The sequence below is a fragment of the Canis aureus genome, chromosome 32 (assembly GCF_053574225.1).
Source record: "Canis aureus isolate CA01 chromosome 32, VMU_Caureus_v.1.0, whole genome shotgun sequence".
In the NCBI taxonomy this organism is placed as follows: Eukaryota; Metazoa; Chordata; class Mammalia; order Carnivora; family Canidae; genus Canis; species Canis aureus.
Window position 1 is genome coordinate 35,276,780 of NC_135642.1, and position 27,765 is coordinate 35,304,544.

A 27,765-nucleotide genomic window follows, 5' to 3' on the forward strand; every position below is an offset into this window, starting at 1 on the left:
CTATCTACTAAAGATGCAGTGGCCTCTCCCCTAGGCTCACAATAATCATCACAGTGGTAATAAGGCTTGAGTCAAGAACTGGGCGAGGTGGGGGGTGCAATAGAGAGAGATGGGGCAGGTGGAGGGAACCTGGAGAGAGCAATAGCGCCACGCTGATGCTTCCTTCCAGATACCTCTCAACTTGCGGAGGTCTTGTCCAGAGAGAAGAGCTCTCAGATTCCCAACTTTTGCAGAGGAGACTGGCTAAGAAGGCAGTAAGTGAGTAAGTGGAGGAGTGTGTGCAAGACACTAATAACAGGCTCTATTGAGGGTCATTTCTTCCTCCCTCTAAGAAAACAGTGCCTCTAATGGGGAGAGCTTTGATGGCAGACAACAGGAACTGAATCAACACAGTGGCCCCAGTGATTCAGGTCCCAGCCTCCTCACCCACTAGATCTCTGAGCATGCACTTGGCTTCCTGTCTGGAGAGTAGAGAGCAAAACTTTCATGCAAAGTGAGTTAAGCTGCAAGGATAAAATAAGATAATTTGGGGATCCCTGGGTGGCTCAGCGTTTTGGTGTCTGTTTTTGGCCCAGGGCCTGATCCTAGAGTCCCGGGATGGAGTCCCACGTCGGGCTCCGGCATGGAGCCTGCTTCTCCCTCTGCCTGTGTCTCTGCCTCTCTCTCTCTGTGTCTCTCAGGAATAAATAAATAAAATCTTTAAAAAAAATAAAATAAAAAATAAAATAAAATAAGATAATTTTTTGCAAGTGTCTGGTAGCTTGTAAATGCTGTACAAATGTAAGGAATTCAAATTATTACCATCCCTTGTACAATGAGTGGGGGTGGCCACAGGGGCTCTGAAAAGCCCTTGCAGTGAACACTGGTGCCCCTGCCCCCAAGGCTGTGGGGGGTGGGCTGCTGAAGACCCATCGCTCCTATGCCTACCTCCCACCCTCCCGCACAAGAACTGTCCTCAGTTGACTAGAGCCACCTTTCCAGGAGCTTGAAAATTCCCCTTCCTGATGGCTCTTAGTCAACAACTGACCAAGCACAAAAGGTTAGCCTACTCCCACCAGAAGATCATGCTGAGTTCTGTTTCAGATTCCAGAAGCTTCCCCAGTGGGACAGGTCACACCCGGGCCTTACCTGAGGCCACATCCTTGCTCAACTCCTTCCCTTCCTCTATCCTATTTCACTCTCTCCCTCTCAGGTTTCTTCCTGAAGAGCCTTCCCAAGGATAAGTCACATGTTCTGAATCCTTGTCTCAGGCTCTGCTTTCTGAGGAAGCCACTGAAGAAGCTTCCTTCAAAGCAAAGGTGCACCTCCCTCAAAGCCTCTGGTGCTGCTGTGGCTACCATTAGACTCTGGGCAACCACAGAGGCTCACTGAGGAGGAGGATAGATAATGTTTCTGCCAGACATCTCAGGCCAAGCTGCACAGGTACCCGATCAGTCAGAGAGGAGGCCAAAAAGACGAGAAGAGCAGGAAAAACAAGGATTGAAGGGCACCTGGGTGGCTCAGTGGTTGGGCATCTGCCTTTGGCTGGGGTCATGATCCCAGACTCCTGGGATTGAGTCCCACATGCAGCTCCCCACAGGGAGCCTGCTTCTCCCTCTGCCTGTGTCTCTGCCTCTCTGTGTCTCTCATGAATAAATACATAACAATCTTAAAAAAAGAAAAGAGAAACAAGGATTGAGTTCCCCCACAATGGCGAGAGGGGGCCTTCACCTCTAGGACCCTAGTCCTGCTCCTGTGCCACCAGGACTGAGGGAAGACAGTGAGAAAGCCCCTGGCCACAAAGCCCCCTGAGATTCTGAGGACCGAGAAGACTGCGAGTCCCTCGCCCAAAATGAGGCTGGGCTCTGCCCAGAAGGCAGGGACCTGAACCCTGCACTGCCAAGTGCTCAGCATGTGCAGGTTTCTAGAGAAGGGGATAGAGAGGTGCGAGGAGGGGAGGGCCACCCAGTCCAGGTCTCTTTTCCTAACTCAGTAAGAAGACCAGGACCTCGGCCTCCCCTCCCCTCCCCTCCCCTCCCCTCCCCTCGGGTCACAACCTGCGGCCTCCTCGCCATTGGCGCCTTCTCCCCAGTGCCCCACCGCCAGCCGCCCACTCCCACCTTCACACCCTGCGTCGATAGCTCCTTTCACAAGGTCATCATTACCCACTAATTGTCCAAAATCTCATTCCCTCATCCTTCTTGGTTAAGGATTGATTTAAGGAATGAGTTCAATATCCCTGCCATCTCCAAGTGTTTATTAATTCCCGGCGCCTCCAGCTCCCCGCGCAGAGCCCCGCTCACCTGGCGCTGCCTCCCCACTCACTGATTGGCAAAGCCCCGGCTTTTAGGCCTGCAGGATGGGAGGCCTAATGTGCGCTCATCTATCATTACTTCACGCGGCTGGCAGAGTGACGGATGGCGGCGCTGGACGGCCCGGCGAGGGAGATGGCCCTCCGCCTCCTCCCGGTCCGGGCTGCAGCCGGGGGGTTTGCTCCACGGGAGAAGGATGGCCACCTGCCTGTCGCCTTGCAAGAGCGCAGAGCCAGGACATCAGCAGGACCAGCACGAGCCTGCCCCTGGCCCCACCTGGAAGGCCGCCGGTCCACCCCTCCGGGCCAGATGTTGCCCCCTCGACACCCCCCCCCAACACCCACATCCACTCAGTGTCCAGCCTGCTCTGTGGCCTAGGGGACAAACCTGCACGGACAGCATCCACAGGCAATCTTGCCCTCTGCCTCCGCTAGCATCGGCCCATGGGGAGTCCCCACCGCAGCCGGGAGGGAAGAGGATGAGGCCAGACTGGTCATCGGACTGGCCACCCCCTGCACGGCTGGTCCCAGCTCCTGTCAGGTGACCCTCCTCCTGCCACACACACACCCTTTCTCTCTGTCCACTGGCCCTTCTTACCCCTCTGGGCCTAGCACTGGGAACAGCCCACCGCCACTCGGCCCAGGGCGCTATGCATCCCTTGTGCCTTCCCTCCGCTCTGCCCACGACTCTGTGAGCTGTCCTCTGTTCAACTCTCAAGTGACTTGGCTTGAGCACGCCTCCTGCTTCCCACTGGAACCCTAGTAGAACCCTGCCCATATACCTCATCTTACCAGTGAGGAAACTGAGGCCCAGGGAGGAGCAGGGCTTGGCCTAGCTCGCATGAGTTTATGGCTGGGCTGGCTGCAGAACTCAGGTCTTCTGTCTCCTAAGATTTGTCCCCTGACTGCTCTGTGCCCCTTCTCTGCCCCTACCCACAGCTCACGTCTCTTTTTATTGGGTCACATGGGGAGAAACAGGTTCAAGGTACCACGGGGGGCACCTGGGTGGTTCAGTGGTTGAGCGTCTGCCTTTGGTTCCAGGGCGTGATCCCAGGGCCCTGGAATCAAGTTCCACATCAGGCTCCCCATGGGGAGCCTGCTTCTCCCTCTGCCTATGTCTCTGCCTCTCATGCATAAAGAGAAATCTTTAATTAAAAAAAAAAAAAAAAAAAAAGGTACCATGGGGGTCTTTAGAATCTGTCCCTTCCAGAGACAGTAATGTCAACTCAGTGTAGACGCTCCCTTCCTCAGCCCCTTCCAGATGTTGAGGCACCACTCCAGGCTGCTCTGTGGCCTGGGACCTCTTTCCTACAGTCCTTATATTTGCCCCCTTGGGTAACCAGGCCACCAGGCCATCACTGTTGAAAATGGCAAGCCCTGGGCCACATCAAACCCCAATCTAATCAAGAGATTGGGACACCCAAATGTCTACCAAAGGCCACTCTCTTTTTACACAAGCCCTTCATTACAGGAGATGAGTATGTAGTCACTGGATTTCTATTCCAGCTTCTTGAGAGGCCCAGGGACAAGGCCAGGCCCTGGAGTTTGGTAGGGGAAGTAAATAGCTGACTCTGGCCCACAGAATGAAATAGGATCTACACACCTGAGGCTGGATGACTCCTCCCTGTGGGGCAGTGAGTCTCCCCACAGGGAGGAGACTAATGAGGTCTAGAGGGAGGACCCCAAGCCCTGTGAGCCCACCTTCTCACTTCTCACCAGAGCCCCAGGGGGAGGCCCCTGGCCACCGGCTCCCTGCAGAGTCAGCAGTTTGCCACAATCAACAGTCCATCCCAGCAAGGGAAGTCACTATTCCCTTCGATTGCCAGGGGCCTCTCCTCCAGAACAGTCCTCCAAGGGGCTGGCATGCCCTCTCCTAGACTGAAGATATATGTGTGCATGCATACTCTCTCCCTGAGCTAGGGTCCTCCTCCATGGGCACTTGTGGCAGGTCTCCCACTCAGGGCCTTGTCGTCTATTCTTAGCACCTCCTTCTGGCTTGCTGTCAATTATTCCACAGGGACTGGGAGCCCAAAGAAACTGCCAAGTTCACATAACCTGGCCCAAATCCAAAAGTCATCAGCAAATCCTATTGTATTGCCACCTTCAGATGCAATAGGCAATCACCCAAAAGGGCTCCCCAAAGGTCGGAATGAAGCCAGAGATTGGAAAGGGGCTGAAGCAAGAAGGATGGGATTGCTCTATTCTAGACCTCTGGGAACTGCCCCATCGCACCCCTTCTGAGAGGGGAATGAAGCATGTGCCCAGTGTTGAATCAAGAGAAAACTGGTCCCAGTGAATTGTGGCAGGGTATATGAGAAAACCTCTGGGCTGGACGTCCAGAGACCTGGATCTGTAGCCAAACCTGCCACTGAGCCCTTCCCCATCCTGGCCTCTTCTGTAAAAGGAGGGGGTGGATCAGCTCAGCCTTACTGCTGTAAGGGATGTGACTGTGCATTTTTGCAGGGATAATGGAGAGTGCTGTGGCCTAAACCCTGGCACGGCACTCTAGACAACCAGAATTCCATAGTGCCCTTCCTGAAATAGAGCCACAGGGAGGAAACCCTGCCCAGTCTCCCCTCTGGGTCTGCTGTTGGAAGAAGCTGCTCTCAGGAGCAGCACAGCTCATCCCAAATGGAGTCAAAGCACCCAGGCCCTGACCAGGGCCTCCTTGGCCAGCCTCCCCTCCCTTCTCCAGGCCATCCTCTATCAAGCATGAATTATCTAGAACTGCACCACTCAATCTGGTAGTCACATGCGGCAATTTAAACTTAAGTCAATGAAAATCAAATAAAATTTAGAACTCAGATCCTCTGTCACACTAGCCACATTTCAAAAGCTCAAAGGCCACACATGGCTAGTGGCCACCGTAGAGCACAGTGCCGCTCCAGAACATTTCCATCACCTGAGACAGCTCGGATCTAGGCGCTAACCTTCGTTTCTACAAAGTGCCACCTCCAAGTGTCCCTAATTTCTTCCTGCTACAGAATCAGCCCGCTTTCTCTGGCCCTCTGCTCCGGGGAGGGGCCTGGCTGGTTCTGAATGGGGATTCACCACAAGGGACCATTGGGTAGGGCTTCCTGTCTGCCTGGCCCTGGACACTTCAGTCACCCACGAGAATCTGAGGACCCAGTCAAGCTAACAATCATCTGGCACCTGAGCAAGGCTACAGATATTAAGCTTCAAACAATGACAATGATGATCACTGACTATCCCTTAGCCAGCCACCTCTCTCCACCCCATAAGACCTGTCCCTCACTAATTCACTGTTCAAGGATGCCACAGCTTGCAAGGGGAGGGCTAGAGGAGAAAGAACCAGAGAACATTTCAAGATTCAGGAGATTTCTACTGATGTAACTCAAAGGAGCTCAGCAAACCCCACGGATCACTTAGGGTCCTCATCTTCCCAGAAATTATTCATATATGGGGCTGGGGAAATCCTCACAAGGGGTTAAAAGCCATGAAAAGACCTTCTCTGACAGCACGGAAGCCTGACAGGGGTGGAGGTGGGGTAGTGGGAACCAGACAGCTGAACGTCTTATCCAGAAATTACAAGAGGCTTTTAAAAGTAGAAAACTTACCATATGTCAAGCCTATAATATATAGACAATAATTATTTTCCACTGCATTTTTTTGTCTTTAATTTCATGGTGACTATCCCCTCTTACATCAAGTATTCAGGCATCACTCTTCTCTTCACTTAATATGCAACGGTAATCTCTCCGCTCCTGTGTCACATAGTCAATAATTCCTGTCCTCGGGTTCCAGGGTGGGGGAGATGAAGGGAATGTCACATTTTAAATTAGTAACAGCTGTGTTTTGGCTTTTTTTTTTTTTTTTTCAATTTCACCTCCACTGATGCCCCATAAATACGGTGAGCTCCAAAAAGCAACACGGGACACCCTGTCTGTCCTCTCAATGGCCTTTTTAAGGGCTTTTCTCTGAGGACAGGATGTGCCTCAGGCCAGAGAAGGATGCCCAGAGCAACTCCCAGCCCCTCCTCGTCCATGGAGGACACAGGGGCCTCCAAATGAAAATCTGTGCATCTTAACATCTTAATCTTAACATCTCTTTGGGGTGGGGTCCACCCTGGTCTATTTAGATTACCACCCATGCTCAGATGCTGCTTTTGCTTCTTCCTCAGATGTGAAGGAGTGGACAACAGTCAGGAAAGCAAAGCACTAAAGGCATAAAAATTTAAGGAGGCGCTGGCTCTCAGCGCCTCACTGACCCTGAGAGCCAGCACCTCCTTCATTTGTTCAGCCCTAGGCTCTCTGCCAGCCTCAGCCCGGTCCCCACCCTCCACAAGCACTGACCCCTTGGAGGTCTGAGAGTCAGAACCAGGAGAGAGAGATGGGAGGTTTGGGGAGGGGGTGAAGAATTCAACACGAAGAAGTAAGAGTGATTTGGGAAGGGAGTTCATTAAAATGCTTCAAGGAACTCCAAACTGTGAGAATGGGGTGTGTGTGTGTGTGTGTGTGTGTGTGTGTGTGTGTGTGTTGAAGACAGGAATTCAGCAAGAAATCAATCAACACATATGCTGATAACTTACTCCACGGCAAAAAGGAAACAAAAACCCCATAAATTTCTACAGCCTTTGGGTAGCCAGTGTCTGCTGCCACTAATTAATTTTCTAGAACTTTCGCTCTCCACGTATCTCAAAACATGGTCAATCTGTCAGCCCCAGGAGACATTGCCAGCACCCGCCGTAGGGGGTTGGTGATCTGGATCCTCTGCCACACGGCAGAGGAGGGGAGGAGAGGAGCCCACAGCAAACAGGCTCCTCCATCCTGACCTGCTCTCTTACCATATCCCTGCACCTGTTCCAGCCAAGAGAAACAGCATGTTAGAATGCAGAACAGGGTAGGCGACAGGTAAAAAACCAGCTCCCTGCCTCGGTTTCCCCAAATGTAAAATAAGGAGATTGTACTCAATCTGGTTTCAGATTCCTGAGGTCTGGTTACCCTGCCAAGCATTAAAGCCATGAGGGTATTTGTCTAATCATAAACTCCGAGAGGGTAAGAATTGCATTTTGTTCATTTCTGTCCCCAACTCCGGCCCCCCAGTGCAGAGTGTCCAACACTGTCTTACAAACATGTCCAATAACGTTCCCCCCGGCGGCATCGCAGCCCTCTACTCTCCCAGCTGCGGCCTGCCTGCCATCACCAGACCAGGAAAAAGTTTCCAAAGCCTACCTGGTGGGGCCTATGACCCAAGAACCTCACTCCTGAGAGTCCCCTCTTCCTGCCAACTATCCAAGCTCATTGGTATCTCCTCAAAGGACTCCCCAAAGGAGCAAAAACAGACATGACACTTGATCCTGAGAAACTAGCCCCACAGCTGAAAATTTCAGATTAAAACCCCAGATAGTCTGTGGGGCAGGCGTCTTCCACAAACTGGGCCCCAAAGGGAACAAGCAAGTCAGCGTGAACGAGGACCCTCCCCTGACCTATTCTGACAGGATATAAATGAGCTAGAAGATTCTCTAAGCTTCCAGAAGGGATCAGCAGGCAGTGAGGTTCCGGGCAGCAGCACCCTCAGTTGGAACCTGACATTTGGCTCACCTTCCCGTGTGGCCTCCCTGGGAAGGTGACCTGATGGGAAGCAGACTCTCCATGTCCCTTCCCAGAGCACCTGAACACACCCCCCCCCCAACTGCTTTGAGCCCCTCCCTTGGCCTCCCAGAGTGGGATGGGGCTGCTTTTCTCCTTCACAGGGACCCAGAAGCCCTCACTCACCCCACAGGCAGGAGAACATGGTCTCATCTTCCTCCTCAGCATGGCTCACGGTTCCCTTTTTTTTTATTCATTTATGATTTTTTTATTTTCTATTTCCTCAAATAGTGTGTGCCTAGAATGAATACCAGGCTCTCTCTGGCAGGAAAAAAGGAACATGGAGGGGAAATGTGAGAGCAGTAATCCATTGTAACACTTTAGGGGAAACTGCAAGCAATTTCCATTCTATTGATCCTCCCTGGGCATCAAAGCCACACTCAGTTTATTTGGAAAATTAAATTCTGGAGCGTGTAGCATGAGGGGGCTCTAGTTAAGTTGTCTTCCTCTACGACCACAATTTAATTACAATCTCACACAGACTCTCCATTTAAATACAAAAGAGGAAGGGGGCATCTGGGAGGCTCCCGGGTCCCAGCCCCTGTCCCATGGGGTCTGGCCATCGTGACCCCACAGCCACAGCTGAAGAAGGGCCCTGTGAATCGCAATCACTCTCAAGCTGACCACTCATCAGCATCTCAGGCTGCTGCTCATTCACATGTTTACTTATGCAAGTTTTGACACAATATGTTCATTAAAATGTTAATGACCGCTAAATTAACCTAATTTGTGGAGTGTGCTCCTTTTCTAAGGGTAAGATTTTGATCTTATAACAAACATGGTTATTATTAGAAACAAAGTAGCATTACTTAGGCTCAAATTGGATACAATGTATTAAGATATTCACTTAGGGGAGAAGCTAAGAATCAAAACACAGTAGGTCTGATTCCGGAGTTGAGTGTGGTGCTCAGACTTTGCAAGTTCACAGACAAGTTAAATTTATGCACAGCTGCTTGCACACATGCACGCGCACACACACACAAGGACATGGCAGAGATTTGACAACTTTTAGCCCCATAAGGACTTTGCAGTCATCTTTTATCTTCTACTATCATCCCAATTTCATGAACCCTAGAGATGTAGGATGACGATCTTAAAGTATAGTAGATTTAGCTTCATGGAGAGCTCACTACATTGTTTTCATTTTCCTAATCTCATCTGCGAAAACTTGGTCTAGCACAGGTCCACAGACCGCCCTCAGCAACCCCTGGCATAGATGGATTTCTCTTGATTTAAGTTTTTTGTTTTTGTTTTGCTTTGTTTTTTAAGCAGGCGCCACACCCAGAGTGGAGCCCAACGCAGGGCTTGAACTCACGGCCCTGGGATCAAGTCCCTGAGATCAAGACCTGAGCTGCAATCAAGAGTCGGACGTTTCATCCGACTGAGTCACCCAGGTGCCCCTCTTAGCCAAATTTTTGTTTAGATGCTGTCAGAGGGGCACTGTGTCTGCTTGCTGCTCATCAGCCCCGGGTAACTGAGTACAGAGCTCACTTTAGCAGCGGCCCAGAGGAACTGACCTCTCACATCTTTTGGGTTCCCCCAAAAGACCAATTTGCCCCCAGATGAGATGGAGTCCCATCAGTGTTTTCCTAGAGGATCGACCTCTGGGGCAACCAGCCAAGCCTACCATAGCCTGGGCCCCAGGAAATCAGCACAGATCCTGGTAGAGTCTCACTTCATAGTTGCTGGATTCCAGCAAAAAGTCAATGCATGGCCCCCTCACCCACAGTGGAACCCCCTCCCATACTCCCAGCCTCCTCTTCTGCAAGGCAGCCCCTCTCAAGACAACCAGCATGTAGGACAGAAGCAGGCAAGCCTCCTAATGCCCTCAGACAAAGGCAAATCGGGTCTTCCATGCCTCATGCTGCCCTCCCTCCAGCCCACTCTCACGGGCCCTGAGATTCTTTAAAAAGGAGTGACTTCTCTCACCCACCGTAGATACCAAGGGTGAGAAGGAATGGCAGATAGAGCCACCGTGCTTGATCTACCAGGAAACATCAGCAAAATTTGACAAGCTGACCAGCTCTCCCGAGAATAGAACTGTCATTAAGCCAAGAGGGAAATCATTACCTGATCTATAAATGATTACACAGGAGTAGGAACTGTCTCTTCATTCTGAGGAGTTTGCAGAATCGGGATTTTAAACAGTGCTGCAAACTGGTGCAACACTCAGCTCCCTGGAGCAGCTGGTGTATTATTCACAAGGAAAAAAAAAAATCAGAAGTTAAGGCTCTTCACGCGCTCCGGGGAAAAGAGAAGGTCTCAGGGACTCTGGCTATCAAAGGATCTCAGACCATGCACGGTGTCAGCCGGAAACTTAATTCAAAGCAAAACATAACTATTTAGATCTTCTGCTGACAGTTTGGGGACCTGCAACCTGCTGAGGTCTTTCCCCTGGCAAAATAAGTGGCTGGAGTCAGAGCTGCAGGCAACGCGGGTCATTTGGCCAAAGATGCTTTCTTTCCAAAGATAGAGGCTCAGGTTCAGCCTGTGAGGACGAAGCCTATGGGTAGCAGAGGGGACCCGGACGCGTCCTATGCTGTCCCTCGCCCTCCCCTGGGAGAACGGGTGAGAACAGTCTAGAGAGAAGCTGGCAGCAGTAAGAAACCCAGCACGGACTCTTCCTACTGCCACTGGGTGTGTCCCAAACCATGGTGTTGAGTGAGAAACGCTGGGGATGGAAGGTGTGTAGCACAACTAACTGCGTGTGAATTTAAAACACGCGCTCGCAGAGAATGACACGGCCTATTTTACGATGGTGCGTGCATATTTTAGAACATATTCCGAACACATTAGAGGGGGTGGCTCTGGGGGGAGGGTGACGAAGGTGAGGATGGAGGATGCAGAAGGTGCACAGCGGATGCCATGGAATGAAACGAAAGGCCAGGGGATCCCTGGGTGGCGCAGCGGTTTGGCGCCTGCCTTTGGCCCGGGGCGTGATCCTGGAGACCCGGGATCGAATCCCACGTCAGGCTCCCTGCATGGAGCCTGCTTCTCCCTCTACCTGTGTCTCTGCCTCTCTGTCTCTCTCTGTGTGACTATCATGAATAAATAAATAAAAATCTAAAAAAAAAAAAAAAAAAAAAAGAAACGACAGGCCACACAAAGGCTGATGTTGACCATGAGCTACTGTGTAACTCAACTCCCTGCACCTGCAGTCCACAAGCAAGGAAAGAAAGAGGCTGAGGTCCAGAGAGCTAAAGACAGTGCTCCTCAAACACTAATGTGCCGACCAAAGTCCTGAGAATCTGGTTAAAATGCAGTTTCAGAGCCCTAGGGCTGCCATGCGACCTGAGGTTCAGCAGCACTCACTTGCTCCCCGGTGAGACAGAGGCTGCTGGTCCACAGACCAGCTATGGCTTATGAGATTTACCCAAGATAAAAAATAAGCAGCAAAAGTCCAGGTAAAAGACAACATGTCCAGTATGGATAGATTCAAAATAATTGTACTGCCTGAAAGAAGACAAACAAGAGTATATTATCATAATGTATGCTTCCATTTATATAAGCTTCTGGAACATGCATACTAATCCATAATGACAAAAGGCATTAAGTCATTGCCTGGACATGGGGCTGGGGGGGATGGGTGGATTACAAAAGAAACTTTAGGGGATAATGGATATATATTCACTATCTTGAGGATGGTGATGGGTTTCCCAGCCATATCCACGTGTCAACACTCATCAAATTGTACCCGTCAAATATGTGTAGCTTCTAGTGTCTCAGGTATACCTCGACAAAGCTGAACCAAACAGGAAAGGGTCTGTGTCCTTCCTCCCCCACCCCTACGGCACTGAAGATGCCCCATTTGCATTTCAAGCTGAGAAGAACAGCTTGCTAGCCAGCCACACTCCCAACCCTGGAACCCATGGAACCCAGTCCCTCCAGGTCCTCCACCCCTCCCACCTCAGGCCCACCGCCCTCCCACCCCCACCTGCTTGGGAATCCGTGCTGACTCCACTCATCTTTTGCTCGCCCATCCCACCTCTGCCTCCCACCTGCTTCCTCCAACCCCTCTTGCACCCTGTCCTCTCTCCACCCTGCCACACTTCCTTTTACTTCTCCCGAAACACAACCTTTCCACCCACTCTGGATCTCCATCTACAGCGCTCACCTGCCCCACTTCCTTCCCATCCCTCTTGCCTGGTAAACTCCTCCCACACATTCTCCAGTCCCAGCTCCGGTGTCCTCTCCCCAAGAGACCACCCCAGCCCAGACTCTATACCTTCCTAGAACCCTCCTCCTTGCCTTCCAAGCACGGAACACCAGTTTATCAGCGTGATTCACACTTGCCTCTCTCACTGCACTGTGAGCTCCGGGAGGAGGCACCACGTCTCTGAACACATGGGATTGCTCCATAAATACTCCTTTGTTGTGAGAGTGTTTGATGAACCTTCCCAAAGGCCCTTGGCCATTGCTAGGCAAAGACATTTGCAGATTTGGGGGCAGCGGCTCATTTACCAGCCTCTCGTACCGCACTGTCCCCTGCCCCTTCTCTGCAGAGAAGATGCACTAGGAATGCAGGTTAATCTGAATGGTCTCCCTCACGTCCAACCTGATCCTTAACCTTCCTTTCAAAGCACACTTTGCATAAAGTAAACAGCAAATTGGCTTTTGTAGGCTTTTTTTCTTTCCACAATTTCAACACCACTGTGTTTGGATGTAATTATTTCCTTTCTGGGCATCTGTCCCAAACTCCAGCAGCACCGAGGAGAGTGGGAAGATAAGTTTCAGAGGACGATCTGGACCCAAACAGAAGTCCCCTCAGGCAAGCCAGCCAAGCCTTGGGACTCACTGCCAGCCAGGGGTGGCCCAGCACAGACTCAGGAGACCCAAAGAGAAGGTGCTGGTAGGGAGGAGTCTGGCAGCAGAGAGGCCAGAAGAGAAATGGGTGCCTCCCAGGAAGCAAAGGTCGGGGCAGCAGGTCAGAGGCCTGTCGGGAGCCAGGCACCAGCAGACCAGCTCACTGGAAGCAGAGCCAGGCAACAGGGCCCTCCAGAGAGCCCTAGGAATCAAAGAGGCAGGGCTCAAAGGGTTGGCCAGCCAGGCATCAGAAATCCCGAGGCCTAGACAAACCCCAAACAGCCCCCAAGCAGCCCCCACTCCTTTCCTTGCTGCCACAGAACTATCCCCTTCCCATCAGCATGCCTGGTCATTTCCTGCCCAAATCCTATCTGGATGCCAGGACCCCCTCAGCAGCTCCTGGGGCAGGGGAGGCAGCCCTCTGGACCCTTCCTCACAAGTTCATTTCTGCCCAGCCAGAAGGGGACGTGGAAGAGAGTGAGGTGCACAGGAGCCCCAGGACTGCACAGACCCTCCAGGAGGCACAGAGGGATTCACGGTGAGTTATGAGGTCTCCCCGAGCCTGTGGAGGAGGAGCAGCCCACACCTGGGCAGCCTGTAACGGCTTCTGTCTTAAGCCCCAACGGGTGGTGATGCTATAGGCATCCCTCCTCTACCTCTGCAGGGAAGAAGCTGGCATCATTCTCTGAAAGCACAGAAGTCACCAAAGGTGGCTTCCAGAAAGGAGGATGGGGGATTAGGAGTAGGCCAGGTAGATATACATATATACTGGGAGTCCATCCTTGAGAAAAGCATGAACCACCTGACATGTATCTGGTGATGGGCATCCTCTCAGTCTCCGTCACTAGCGGACCCTGCCTGTCACTGAGTGGTCCTCACCCAGCTAAGCCAATTCCCTGGCTGAGCCTTCACTCATTCACATCACGGTGCCCAAGGAATGAAGCCCAAAGGTGAATTCCCCACAGGCTGTAACAAAACGCTAACTGATGGACAGTTTATAAAGCACTTTCCCTGTGTCCTGTTTGGCAGTGAGGACAGATGTGATCATCCTTCTCCTAATGAGGAAACTGGGGCTCAGATAAGTTAAGAGACTTACCCAAGGTCACGGAGCTAGTGATGGCTGAGCCAGGGTTTAAACCAGAGGCAACAGCGGCTTTGAAGTAAATCCCATCAACATGTTAATCCCAGTTTTGCCATTTAGCAGCTGTGTGACCTTCAGTGAGTTATTCAACCTCTCTGAGCCCAGTTTCTTCTTTTCTTTTCTTCTCTCTCTCTCTCTTTTTTTTTTTAGAGCAGGGAGGGGTAAGGGGCAGAGGGAGAGGGAGAGAGAGAATCCCAAGTAGGCTCCATGCCCAGCACAGAGCCCACATGGGGCTCGATCTCACAACTCTGAGATCATGACCCGAGCTGAAAACAAGAGTCGGACGCTTAGCGGGCTGAGCCACCCAGGTGCCTGACCCAGTTTCCTTTCCTAACAAATGCATTAATTACTAGCTATCTCACAAGATACACGGCCGAATGAAAAGAGGTGACTATATGAAAGTGACAGTACATGGAAAGCAGTTAATAAATGTTTGTTTCTTCTTTCCAATTCCAAATTCTAAAACATATTGTTTTGGGATGATTCCAACAGGGAGGTGACAAAGGACTTCTCAGTAAAAAAATGAAGCATGTTCTTGTTCGCAAGAGAAAGCAGACTCTAGGAACATGTGTGGCCAGGCATTTCTCCGTCTTCAGCCAGCCTGGCCCTGCAGCTCCTTCTTCCCTCTCCCTGCCCTCTGCCCTCTCCATGACAGGACAGACAGAGCAGCACTCCCAGCTCAGAGCCACCTGCTTCCAAGCAAAGGAAGCCAGCTCACTGGGCCCGTCCACCTCCTTTGCAGGGTTGTGGCCGAGCCCCATGTACCCCTGAGGGTGGGAGTTCTGTGAAGCCCCAAGCCTGGTCAGAGCTGGCATTTCACAGCCAGGGACCAGCTGGGAGGGGGGCTGCTCTCACATCCAGTCTCTGATTTGGGGGGAAGAGCTCCAGGTGGAGATGGCAATGTTACAGCAGTCTTGGGTCCTCCTTTGCAAAGCCCTGCCCTCCCATCTATTTCTCGTGTCACCTCCCCCCCAATCCTGGGAGGTGGGCAGCAGAACCCCCCTTTGCAGGGAGGGAAGTCCCAAAAGATTGTCTGGAGTAGTGTGGCCTGACCTCCACAGACCAGAGCCCAAGCTTTGTCACTTCCATGTCCTATTCCAGTGCCCTTTACAGAGTCCCGCATGCTCCCCGAGGACTCCTGCCAGCATCAAACCTAAGCGTCTCTGGATCAATGTCAGGTCCATGATATTTTGATAACTGAGCTGTGGTTATATAAGAGAATGCCCTTACTTTTTGGAAATGCACCTTGAGATATTTAGCGATAAAGGAGCATTGCGTCTACAGCAATTAAACAGTTTGGATACACACACACACACACACACACACACACACACACCTCACCAAGTTTCTCAACCTGGGCCCTGCAGACATTTGGGTCTGGATCACTCTGTGTTGGGGCGGGGGATGGGGTGGTTTATGTGCATCCTAAGATGTTAAGCAGCATCCCTGGCCTCCACCTTATGGGTGCCAGTATCACCAATCCCCCCCCATCCAGGTGTGACAACAGCACTGTCTCCAGGCATTGCCAAATGGGGGCAAAATCACTTCCTGTTAAGAATGAAAGAGACAGAATGTGTAGTAAAATGTCTACCTCGATTTTTGTAACATTCCTATAAGCATGAAATAATTCCTATAGAAATAAATAAAATCCCCTGAGCACTTAACAATCTAAGTAAAAGGAAGAAAGAAAAGACCTTGCCAGGTTACCAGTTCTTTGTGTCCACCCACAAAGACCCTAATTACCTTTGCTCACAGGTCCTGGATCCTCCAAGCGAGCATTCACTGTGTGCCTGAGCCCCCTGGACCTTCTAAACAAATGTGCGCTCCTAGAACCTCCTGCCCTGAGGAATGTACTGGTGGGCCCACTCCACAGATGGGAAGCCCGAGGCTGGGAGGGAGGGGCCCCAGATGGTGCAGCTCCAATGATGGGAGGGGTGCCCCTTGAGCCCAGTTTGCAGCCTCCTGCATGGACCTGCCCCTTTGCTACCTCCCACCCTCATCCCCACCTGCATTTCTGTGCACTGGGCTTCTCCCAGCCTCCACCCAGCCCCTGTGTGGACCCCCTTGCAGAAAATCGAAGGTTAACCATTGCCTGTGTGTCTTTTCTTTATCCCTCCTTTCCCAAGGAGGGGGTTAGGCAAAGTTGCCTTTCAGACGTTTCCAAGTCAGCAGATTTTGCCTCCCGCCTTTGCCTTACAATCTGTGGTTATTCTGAATCAAACTGGCTCGCTGCCATTAGGAGCAAATTGGTTATCCAGGGGAAAAAAACACCCCCAAACTTTTAAATAAATAAATAAATGAACTAGCAAACGACTTAGCCTAGCCAAGGAAGGCGGTCGTGGAGGAGGAGTGGGGAGAGACACAAAATACAATTGCACAAATGCAAATTGGAATTATTTAAAAATTAAAAGTTACTTTAAATTATTTAACCTAATCACCACCCGACTTTCCCAGGGAGACAGGCGTTTGTGTTCCGTGGAGCGGAGAGGCTAAAGCAGAGAATCCTCTGGCAGGAGAGAGGGAAGGCCAAGTGAGCCCAATATTCTTCGAAACACCTGTGTCTTTAGGGTGCTGAGTAGGAGGCAGGCAGTGGTACACCCAGCAATGAGAAGGAGAAGGTACAAGAAACATAATTAATGTGGGCATCACATTTCATGGTTTACAAAGCACTGTCTCTCTCTCGTTTTTTTTTTTTTTTTTTTTTTTTTTAATCCTCACACCCACCCCAGGGCTCCACATTGCAATTCCCGTGGAAGGCACAGAGTGGCCCAAGGTCACAAAGCTAGTGAATGGTAAACCCCAACCTGGGCCTGGAGCCCCACGCTCCTGCACAAAGATGGTGCGGAGGTCCTTTTACCTCCCTGCTCTGCTGGGCCGACTTCCAGGAGGACCGTGGGAGGGGACAGCACAAGCAGGGATCCTCTGGTTGGGGAGACCTCTGATCTGATCCTGCCTCTGCTGCTTCCACCCTGAGTGATTCTGGGAAAGAAACTTCACCTCCCGGAGCCTACTTCCTCATGGGGAAGAGGAGGATGAACCTTGCCTGGCAAGACCCCTTGAGAGGGTTGCAGGAGATAGTGCAACTAAGGTACCTGGCACTTAGTAGGTGCTCAATGACTGGGGCCCTTGATAGCTCCAAGGAGTAACTAGGAAAGTCAGGGTCACAAAATGTCCATTCTGCAGGTGAACTGTTAGGCCAGTAAATCTCCACCAGGCTGCACACTGGAATCACCACAAAGCTTTTAAAGTTCCCAAAGCCCATGTGGGTCCCCAGAGCAATCAAATCAGAATCTCAGTATGTATAAGGCTCTCTGGGTGATTCCAATGTGAAGCGATCATCAAGGACCCTTATTATACTCTGTCTTCATGTAGGATACAAACATGAAGGTATACATTACTCTGTAGCTGGTGGGATTCAGGGTAGACACTAAGTGGAGGTTTTCTTTTCTTTTCTTTTTTTTAAAGATTTTTTTTTAACTTTTATTTATTTATGATAGTCACAGAGAGAGAGAGAGAGAGAGAGAGAGAGAGACAGAGGCAGAGACACAGGCAGAGGGAGAAGCAGGCTCCATGCACCGGGAGCCCAACATGGGATTCGATCCCGGCCCGGGTCTCCAGGATCGCGCCCTGGGCCAAAGGCAGGCGCCAAACCGCTGCACCACCTAGGGATCCCCTAAGTGGAGGTTTTCTAAAGGGTTCTAGGGCACCTGGGTGGCTCCGCTGGTTAAGTATCTGCCTTCAGCTCAGGTCATAGTCCCAGGGTCCTGGGACTGATGGAGCCCCACAGTCAGGCTCCCTGCTCAGCAGGGAGTGGGTTCTCTCGCTCTCTCACTCTGCCCCTCCCCCCGCTCATGCATGCTCTCTCTCTCTCAAATAAATAAAACAAACAAACAAATAAATAAATAAATAAATAAATAAATAAATAAATAGTTCCAGAAGGCAGACCCAAGGAATAATGTAGAATGTCCCTCCGGGGGATTCGTTTGTGACTGAGGAAGAAAGCAGGAAAGGGAGCTGGAGGGCCGGGGTGGGGGTGGGGAGAAGGCTTCAGAGCCCTTCTTCCAACATGTATGCACTTGAACCAAGGAAGGTCCCAGGTAGGTAGAATGGGCAACGAGTAAAGGAAAGAGTGAGCACATAGCACCATTCAAAATGCCAGACAGTGACCTGTCAGAAATCTTTGCCCACCTGAGACCCCCAGAGGGACAATTCCCACCCAACTCGGGATCTCAGGACACGCACACCATCCTCAGAGTGACTCCATTCCCCCACCTTGCATGGCATACTGACATTCACGATACACCCTACATGGGCCCTGGGCACTACCCAGAACTCCAATTTCCTTTCTATTAATCTAGGAAGGGTCTGATTTACATGTGATTTGCATAAATTTGCCTGTTTCCATTTAAGAAAGACCCCAACTCCAAGCAGGTGAAATCAAATAAATTGGCTTATTTATTGTCCCTCCTGCTGCAATTGTATTCCAACCTACCACCTTGGGGGTGTCACAGGGGAGATGTTAACACGGCAGCCCGGAGAGGACCTGCGGAGGGGGATGAGGACAGTCTGGCTGGACTTCCAGGGAGAGAGAAGTTGTAGTTCCTCCCCCCACATCAGGTCAGGGCTAAAGTGGAAGGGCTGCCTCAGGAGGAGGACTAGAGCAGCTTCAATATTTTAACTGTAGCCCCCGCAAGAGAGCAAAGCCTGTTTTGCTGTCCTGTCCTACAGTGGGCACCACATTTCCTGTCTGAGCACAGGCTGGAGGAAAGTCTGTTCTTCAAAACGGTCATTTTATTTATTATAGACACACTGTCAAGGCCAAACACAAAGGATTCAGCTGACTTGTGAGGTCCCTCCTGACTCTAAGCTCTTACACAGGGGTTTCAATTGATGCTTTGCATCACATAGTTGAGTGGAAAAATCCATTACGTTAACAGCTGGCACCAGAGTTCCTTAAGGAGGAACTGTCTCTACGGGGAGGAAAGCCTTTGATACACTGCTTGTGGGACCTGGACTCTGAGGGTCTGAGACCACTGAAGCCAGGCAACCACAAGGGGTGCCATGGGGAGGACGCCGTGGAGCAGGTGCCACAGAGAGGGTACCACAGGAAGATCATGATCTGCTTTACTCCTTCTAGAATGGAGAAAGGCTAGATGGGATGAGGCCTAGGAGTGATGGGTGGGTAGAGGGATGGGGAGAGGCTCTGATGTCAAGATGGCTTCAGACTGAGGCAGCAACCCACTCCAGATGAACCCTATACCACTGTCAGGTCCCAGAAATTTTGAGAAGGGCATGGGAGTAGCCCTAGAGCTAGATCACAAGGGTCTGGGAGACTCCAACTAATGCCTGGGTTACACTCTTTTTTTTTTTTTTTAATGCCTGGGTTACACTCTTAACAAGGAAGTCTACTAAGCAGCAGCTCAACACATGTTGAGGGGTTTACTCTGGAAAAAGGCATTATGCTAAAATCTTTATAGCAATCCTAGGATATGGGCTTCATAACTGTCCCAGTCTACGGAAGAGAAGGCTGCACAATTTGCCCAAGATCACATGGCTAGAAGGTACCAGAGCTAGGATTTGCCCTCCACCTGTAAGGCTCTGAACCCCCACATTACACCAGGGAAGCGTCTCAGCGGTCCCGTAAAGCAAGGAAGACCAACATGGCCAGGGATGTGTTTCAGTGACCTCAAGTGACTAGCCTACGATCACTGGCTGGTGGATGACCTGTTCTGAGCTCAGGCCTTTTCACTGTACCACCCTCTGCCCCTTTCCATATTGCAAATATCGAATGAGCCTATGATTTGGTAGTAGTTGCTCACTTGGCCAAGTGGCATTTAGACGTGGTGTGATGGAGAAAGGGCTTCGGTTCAGCCCTATGTTCTCATCCCTGATCTGTCACTCTCTAGCGCATGTACCACGCGACAAGTTATTCCATCTCCCTGATCCCCAGTTTCCTCATCTGCAAAATGGGGGGAGGCCTCCTACCCACAGAGCTCAGCGAATAATGAGTGTAAAGGCTTTTGAAGTTCAAAGCAGAGCCTTGAGCTCACAGGAGACCAACGAGTTTAGACAGGGAGGAAGAGCTAAGCCAAAAAGACTCAGTTCAGTGTAACATCCCTCACCTACCCACCAGGCTCATGGGAACATTTCTAGCTCTCTCAGTGGGCCCCCCAACACCCCTGCTAGGGCAGCAGTGCTCCTCTTCAGAAGGCCATATTCCACTCCTCCAAGTGACCATGATCCTAATCTCTCTCCCTTTTTTTTGTAAATTTTTAAAAAGATTTTATTTATTTATTCCTGAGAGACACACACACACACATACAGAGAGAGAGAGAGAGGCAGAGACACAGGCAGAAGGAGAAACAGGTTCCATGCAGGGAGCCTGATGTGAGACTCAATCCCTGGTCTCCAGGATCATGCCCTGGGCCAAAGGCAGGCGCTAAACCGATGAGCCACCCAGGGATCCCCTCTCTCTCCCCTTTGAGCAGGAAAGCATGGTGCTGCCCCAGTGCATCTCTGCAGGCACAGAACCCCAGGCGCCCACCCTGGACCCAGGTCCCTGGGAGCTAATGCTAGAGCCCATTCATAGCCCCCTGTGTTCAAAGAAGGAACTTCTGTTTGTTTTCCCCTCTGCCTCTTGATCCACAGAAAGACCCAAAGGCTAAGGAATAGTGCTTCCAGAAACAATTAAATGGCTCACAGCTTCCCTCACCCAGACAGGAGTTGGCTTTGGAAATGAACACTCAGGCTTTTCAACATCCTGATAGAAGGACAGTGGCACAAATCAGTCGCCATCACCAACAACATGTTCCATTTCACAGAGGCGATAGCCTTGCCCTCCAGAGATGTCAGTCTGATGGGTAGATACGGACCCTGCCCCCAGGGAGTTCCCTGATGGGGAAAACACAGCCCCTGACCCCAGGGAACTCTCTGTCTGATGGGGGAGACACAGCCCCCGCCCCCAGGAACTCCCTATGCATCTACTGCCCTAGGAAAGCTTTATGCCAGACAGGAAGACCCAGTGTTTGCCCTCAAAGAGCTAGCAACCCAAAGAGGGATCCTCAGTCTGCACCTCCCTTTTGGAGGTATCCCCAGTCTAAAGGAGGTTCCTGACCCCAAAGATAATACAATCCAGGGATCCTTACAAGACATCGGCCAAGTCAGAAATATAGAGGGAGAGCTCTGGGTCTTTTAGAAAGAAGTAGAAAGCTAGAGAATGAAAGACGGGAAGACGAGCCAGCTCCTCACTAAACTGTAACCCAGCTTTCCAGAGGCAAACATGCCCCATGACCTCTTTCTCTGCCGCGCCTGTTCTGTTCTGCAAACTGGCATGTGGACCTGTCACCCCACTCAATGAGCTAGTTCATTGGGAAATACACCTTCATTTCAGTGGACAAGTATCAGCATTCATCTGAAAAAGAAAACAGTGCTGCTGGGCTAGACCAGTGCCGTCACCACACACGTGTCCACACACATATGGACACACACACCAGCCCTGCTGGGGGACACCCTGGAAGTTCAAGGGGTTTGGATGCTTGAGAGTGGCAGGTGCACATGGGAGGGGCTGCTCTTAGTCTCCTCAAAGTTCACATCACCTAAGGTGCTCCCGTGAGGACCTCACCTGGGTCTGCCCACCATCTTCCTGACCCCACTAAATTCACAAATGTTTCCTTCCCAGACCCCTGGAGTCCTTTTGACTGTTGAATAGGCCCATCCCCCTGCAGCTTGGGTGATGGGAACTGCCTTTAGTGGACATTCTCGGGAGCCCCCCCACCCCATCACTGGTGCCAGCAACTAACTAGGACCCTGGCACAAAAGCCCAGCTCCCTTGCTTCAGGATGGAGACTCTATAGAGCTCCCGTCAGGATCAGACTGAATTAGGCTCCACATGAAACCACCTCTCACTCCCTCCACCAACCTGTGCTCTCAGTGAATCACGTGCACACCTATCCCTGTCTCCAGCTTTGCTTCTAGGGAACCTGCCCTGAGACACCAACAAAATAAAACTCAGAGCCAGCCAGCTTCAAACCCTACCTTCTTCACCAGAAAGCTATGTGTGAGGCAAGTTCCTCAACCTCCCAAACCCTCAGTCTTCTCGTCTTTAAAATGGGAGTGATAATAATAATGAGGTGTGAGAGTCCAATAAAGTCAGGTAAGTGAAAGTAGTTTGTTACCTTGCCCTATCAGCAAGACTGTGGTGTGGTGATGAGGAGAGCCTTCGGGAAGAGTCGTGGGGGTAGAAACCCATCCACAATACTCACCCACCCCCCAGGGCCTATTAATTACCCTGCTGCCAGAGCGGCTGTTCCATGGGTCAGCACCAAGACAATAGTGAGGACATCCTCAAACACTCCAACCTTCCCTGGATCACCAGCACAAACCAAACAATCCCCAGATCAGTATAAGTCCTTAAATGCATTTCTATTTTTAGATTAGTGTCATATGGAATCATAATGGCTTTGGAGTGAAAGAACAGACTTTTTGCCATAACCAAAACTACCTAAGGGTCTTCATGAAGTGTTAAAGTGATATATTTAGCGTAAGTCCAACCCTTGTACACTGATAATATATTAACATATGTTATAACCCATCCTTCCTCAGCTATTCATGGTCCCAGACTGAGGCAGTTTCATTTTGTTAATATGGTTCCCCCCTGGGCTGCCTGGGTGGCTCAGTTGGTTAAGCATCTGCCTTTGGCTCAGGTCATGATCCTGGGATCAAGCACCACATCAGGGTCCCCATAGGGAGCCTGCTTCTCCCTCTGTCTATGTCTCTACCTCTCTGTGTATCTCTCACGAATAAATAAATAAAAATCTAGAAAGAAAGAGAAAGAAAGAAAGAAAGAAAGAAAGAAAGAAAGAAAGAAAGAAAGAAAGAAAGAAAGAAAGAAACTAACTTGTGTTTTAGGCAGCTAGGTGGCTCAGTTGGTTAAGTGTCCAACTTGATTTAGGCCTCAGAGTCTAAATGACCTCAGGGTCATGAGACTGAGCCCCATGTTCGTGAAAAAGGACTTGGTAGGCTGCCTCAGTGGTCCCAGACCCCTCTCTCCTTCACCTGTACCTCCTGTGTTCTTGACGTTATTCCTAAACCTTGATCCTGGGTTAGGTCCCTGAGTCATGAAAGTCTGATCTGACCATTCAGTGTTTTGTGTCCTCTCAGCAGGATACTATATGCAGTCTCATCTCCAGGTTCATTAAATGCAAATTTTCTCTGCCTTTCAGGCCATTGTCTCTGACAGCACTTATGTTTTTAGGTTCCAACTACATCTGTAAAGTCTCCAAAATTCCTTGGTCCTTGACTGAGTCCTAATGGGTAGCTCAGAGACCCACATCCTATCAGCCGAGCAGGAGTTCAATGTCTCCTCTGATGAGGATGCCTTTCATTAATTCCCCCTCTAGGGGAGACAAAGCCTCTAGGTTTCAAGAAATCTTGCCCATAGAATGAGTTACATTTACCAAGAAATAATTAAAATAGTTTTTTCAACTTTAAATTAATCAAAGACATTCATAACTACAAGTCAAGAGCTTCCGACCAGCATGAAGCTATCTACCATGTGAACCTGACAGCATTTCAGATGAAAGCAAAGAAAAATGGTCTCGATCAGGATAAATGTTGAATGGGAGGGGGGAAGGGGATTCTTTTTGAAATTTTGGAAATACTCCTTAAAGGGGCCCCGGGGTTGAAAACCACTGCTATATATATTCTTTTATTCTCATTCACTTGCTTCCTCATCTACCATTTCTCTGACCCTTCATAAGGCTCTTCGATTTTCCCCAGTTTATTTGCTTCCACGTTAGCACTTCCCCCCACCACGTGATCTTAATGTCAGCAGCAAGCCTGAAGCTCACCATGAATATTGATTTTTCAAATCCCATGTAAAAATGTAAATAACCATCTCAGGAGTAACCCACTGGGTGTGACTCTGAATCCACTCACGGGCCCTTTTCTGTCCATGTGTATGTCCTAGTAGCTTTGAGCCCCAGCAACCCTCTCTGTGGACCCCGGCTCAGCTTCCCAGCCCTCTATAGCAGGTGTTCTCCAAAGGGAGGTGAATAAATAGATCCATGGTATTCAAGGAGAAAAAATTAAATCTCCTATTTGTATTACTTTATCGAAAAGGAGACAAAGAATTTTATTTAAATACTTAGTGTACATTGATACACGTTGATGTTCATGCATATATCTTATTAACAAATCTACAAATATTGGAATGGAACGCAAAATTTTTCTTACGAAGAGCAGTGGACAATCCAAAACATGTAGATGTCATTGCTGAAAATATTTTTCCCATCCCCTACCCTCTTCCCCATCCCTCCTATCCTCCCACCCCCAGTCCTACTGCCCTAGGTATTTTTCTAGCAGTCACCTCCCTCAAATCTCCACTCTTACTATCTGCTGCAGACCTTTGGTTTGCCCTCCATCCAGTCTGGACTTGCTGTTTTAGAGCCCCTTGCGTACTGCCTGGCCATCAGCTGGGCCTGCACGCTGCTCCCTAGGGGAGTCTCAGAGGCTCCCATGCCTAGACCTGGTTCCTGAGACCTCAGCCCAGCTCAGACCCTCAAGTCTCTACTTACGTGGGTAATTTTGGAGTTAGGACAAATCAACAATATAAGAATATTACATAATAACATTTGTAGTCCAAACCAGAAACAGTCTAAATACCTACCAGTAGGATTTTGGAGAAAAAAATATATGGTATATCTACAAATTGGTCTATTATGCAGCCATTAAAAATATATTGTCTAGAAATTTCTAATAACATGGGGAGGGACACGTGGGTGGCTCAGCGGTTAAGTGTCTGTCTTTGGTTCAGGGGGTGATCCTAGAGTCCCAGGATCGAGTCCCATGTCAGGCTCCCTGCATGGAGCCTGCTTCTCCCTCTGTCTATGTCTCTGCTTCTCTCTGTGTGTGTCTCTCATGAATAAACAAATAAAATCTTAAAAAAAATAACATGCAGAAATTCTCAAGCTATAAAATCAAGTGCAAATGCAGGTCTCAAAATCTATATAAGGTGCAATCTCTCCAAAGAAAACAGAAATGGCCAACAGATACATGAAAAGGTGCTTGACATCAGTAATCATGAGGGAAATGCAAATCAAAACCACAATGAGATACCACTTCATATCTGTTAGAACAGCTTGTATCAAAAAGACAGAAATAGCAAATGTTGGCAAGGATGTGGAGAAAAGGGAGCCCTGTTAGTAGGAATAGAAACTGGTGCAGCCACTGCAGAAAACGGTAGGGAGGTTCCTCAAAAAAGTTTTTTTTTTTTTAAGATTTTATTTATTTATTCAGGAGAGACACACACATACACAGAGAGAGAGAGAGAGAGAGAGAGAGAGAGAGATCGAGAGGCAGAGACACAGGCAGAGGGAGAAGCAGGCTCCATGCAGGGAGCCTGATGTGGGACTCAATCCTGGGACTCCAGGATCATGCCCTGGGCTGAAGGCAGGCACTAAACTGCTGTGCCACCCAGGGATCCCCAGATTCCTCAAAAATTTTAAAAGAGAACTACTATATGACCCAGCAGTTCCATCACTTCCATCACTTTTGTTTCCAAAGGACATGAAAACTCTAACTTAAAAAGATATTTGCACTCCCATGTGCCCTACAGCATTACAGTATACATCTACGACAGCCAAGACATGGAAGCAACCTACATGCCCATAGATGGATGAATGGATAAGATGTGTGATGAAGATACACACACACACACACACACACACACACACACACAAAATAATGCAGTATTATTCAGCCATAAAAAAGAAGGAAATCCTGCCATTTGCTACAATGTGGATAGACTTGGAGGGCATTATGCTAAGTCAGACAGAGAAAGACTAAACACTGCATGACATCTCATCTATGTGGAATCTCTTTTAAAAAAAAAAGAATACATAGATACAGAAAACAGGTTTGTAATTACTAGAAACAGGGGGTGAAGAAGTGGGGAAAATGAGTGAAATGGTCAAAAGGCACAAATTTCCAGTTATAAGATAAATAAGTTCTGGAGTTGTAATGTACAGTATGGTAAACATAGTCAACAGTTCTGTATTGTGTATCTGCAAGTTAACAACACTGTATTATATACTTAAAAGTTGCTAAGAGAGTACAACATCAAAGCATCCATCACAAGAAAAAAAAAACTGTAACTATGAGCGGTGATGGATGCTAACTAAACTTACTGTAGTTATCATTTTGCAATATATACATATACCCAATCATTATGTTACATGCCTAAAACCAATGCAACGTTACTTGTCAATCATATCTAATCAAAAAATAAAACCAGATCAGAAGTCATTCTTCAGCTAGGATATAAGAAACATGAGAGCTGTGATTAGCAGACTGAGTTTTTCAAAAGTCTTATTCTCCAGGTAAATACAGTCAATGGCAAAAAAAAAAAAAAAAAAAAAAAAAGAAAAAGAAAAAGAAAGAAAGAAAGAAAAAGAAAATCATGATTTTCAGAATGTAAATTCGCTTCTCTACTCACTGGGTTTGAGAGTATAAATATTGTTAATAGAAGTACCTGCCATGAGTGAGGCTCTAAGAGACATATTATAGTTTATATCCCTTCCTGAAAAAGAAAGTATAATCTCAACTATAAATATGTAAACATACATAAGAAAAAAAGCCCAGAAGGGAATATACCAACATGTTGCTAGAAGCTTTCTCTGGCTTCATTCACCAATGCAGTCAAGTGTTCACTGATGCTCCTTATGTGTTTTGGCATTGAGCTAGGCCCTGATTCATGGAAGCATGGCTGGTTTTGGTTTTCTACAAACCAAATGTTTGTAGTTGTTCTAATTTTCTATAGAGAGCAAGTTTTACTTTTTCAAAAAAATAAAACAGAATCAAACGTATTTTTCTTTTTCTTAAAACAGTATTTTTCTTATGAAAGTTTAGACCACGAATCTAAAGACTGCTTTGAATATCTGAATTGTACGTACCGATTCCTACTTGCTTACATTTTTTTTTTTTACTCCTTGTAAAATCCTCTAGGGGGTAATCGGGTATTATTTCTTCCAGAGAAATGGTGGTACTCTTCCTGGGTAGTTCCTCTTTCTAGGAATTTAAGGGTCTTACTTTCTAACATCAGTTACACTCCCTTCCCCGAGTTCCAGAACCCCCAGAACACTAGGGACTGAATTCAAATTAGCCAGTAGAGGGGCTGTGACACAGAGTCCAATCCCGGTCCCCTTAGGCAAACAAAGGATTAGAACCCCAACAAGAAGCACTGAGATTAGACACAGGGAGAAGTTTCCTTTGGCATGGTGGTTAAACCACAAAGAGGGGGAGACTCCTTTCTCCAGGGAAGTCAGGGGTAGGCAAGGTAAGAGCAGGCCTCCTTGCAGCCCGAAGACCCCAGTGTGCCTCCTCAGAGTCCCAGGCAGGGTCAGGTCCCCAGGGATTACTGCCGCTGAGATCCAAAGCACCTCTCAACTTAACCTCCCCACTGCCAAACAGAAGTGTTTAGACACAAACCCGAGGCCAGCTGGCTGGGCCGACCCTGCTTACACCCCTCATCTGGAAGGTGGCTGTGGTCAGGACCAAAAGGCCTCCATGGCACTCGTGATCAGAAGCGTCCCTGAAAGGGCAGCACACTGATGCCCAACAACAGGCCTGGAATAGAAGCCCCCACACCTCGGGGAAACCCCAGTAAGGTCCAGGCTTCTCACCCACCCACCCACCCCAGGCCCAGGCCAACCAAACCATCTCCTGCTTCTTCCTCCAGGCCTTAGCCTCAGTAACACAGCCCTCTCCCTCCATTCCATTCCCCCCTACTCCCTTCTGCCTCCAGCCTGCACATGGGGCTGGGAAGTCAGGAGGGCACCCCAGCCCACAGCTGCTCTCAGAGCCGCAGAGGGTAGGAGGCCACAGGGAAAGGGCAGGTGTGCAGGGCTGTTTCTAGGATGCGAGGA

The 27,765-nt window shown here is 49.4% G+C and overlaps 1 protein-coding gene and 1 long non-coding RNA gene across 7 annotated transcripts in view; both read right to left on the reverse strand.

Annotated features, from left to right (window-relative positions):
• The window catches only part of MEGF11 (multiple EGF like domains 11), a 343,797-nt gene that overhangs the window by 263,436 nt on the left and 52,596 nt on the right, over positions 1 to 27,765 (reverse strand). The window lies entirely within an intron of this gene.
• LOC144302885 (uncharacterized) lies at positions 5,908 to 26,966 on the reverse strand. The gene is made up of 4 exons (XR_013369884.1): positions 26,794 to 26,966; positions 9,970 to 10,085; positions 8,026 to 8,160; positions 5,908 to 6,038 (listed from the first exon to the last, which is right to left on the reverse strand). It is a non-coding gene; the product is annotated as an uncharacterized LOC144302885 (long non-coding RNA).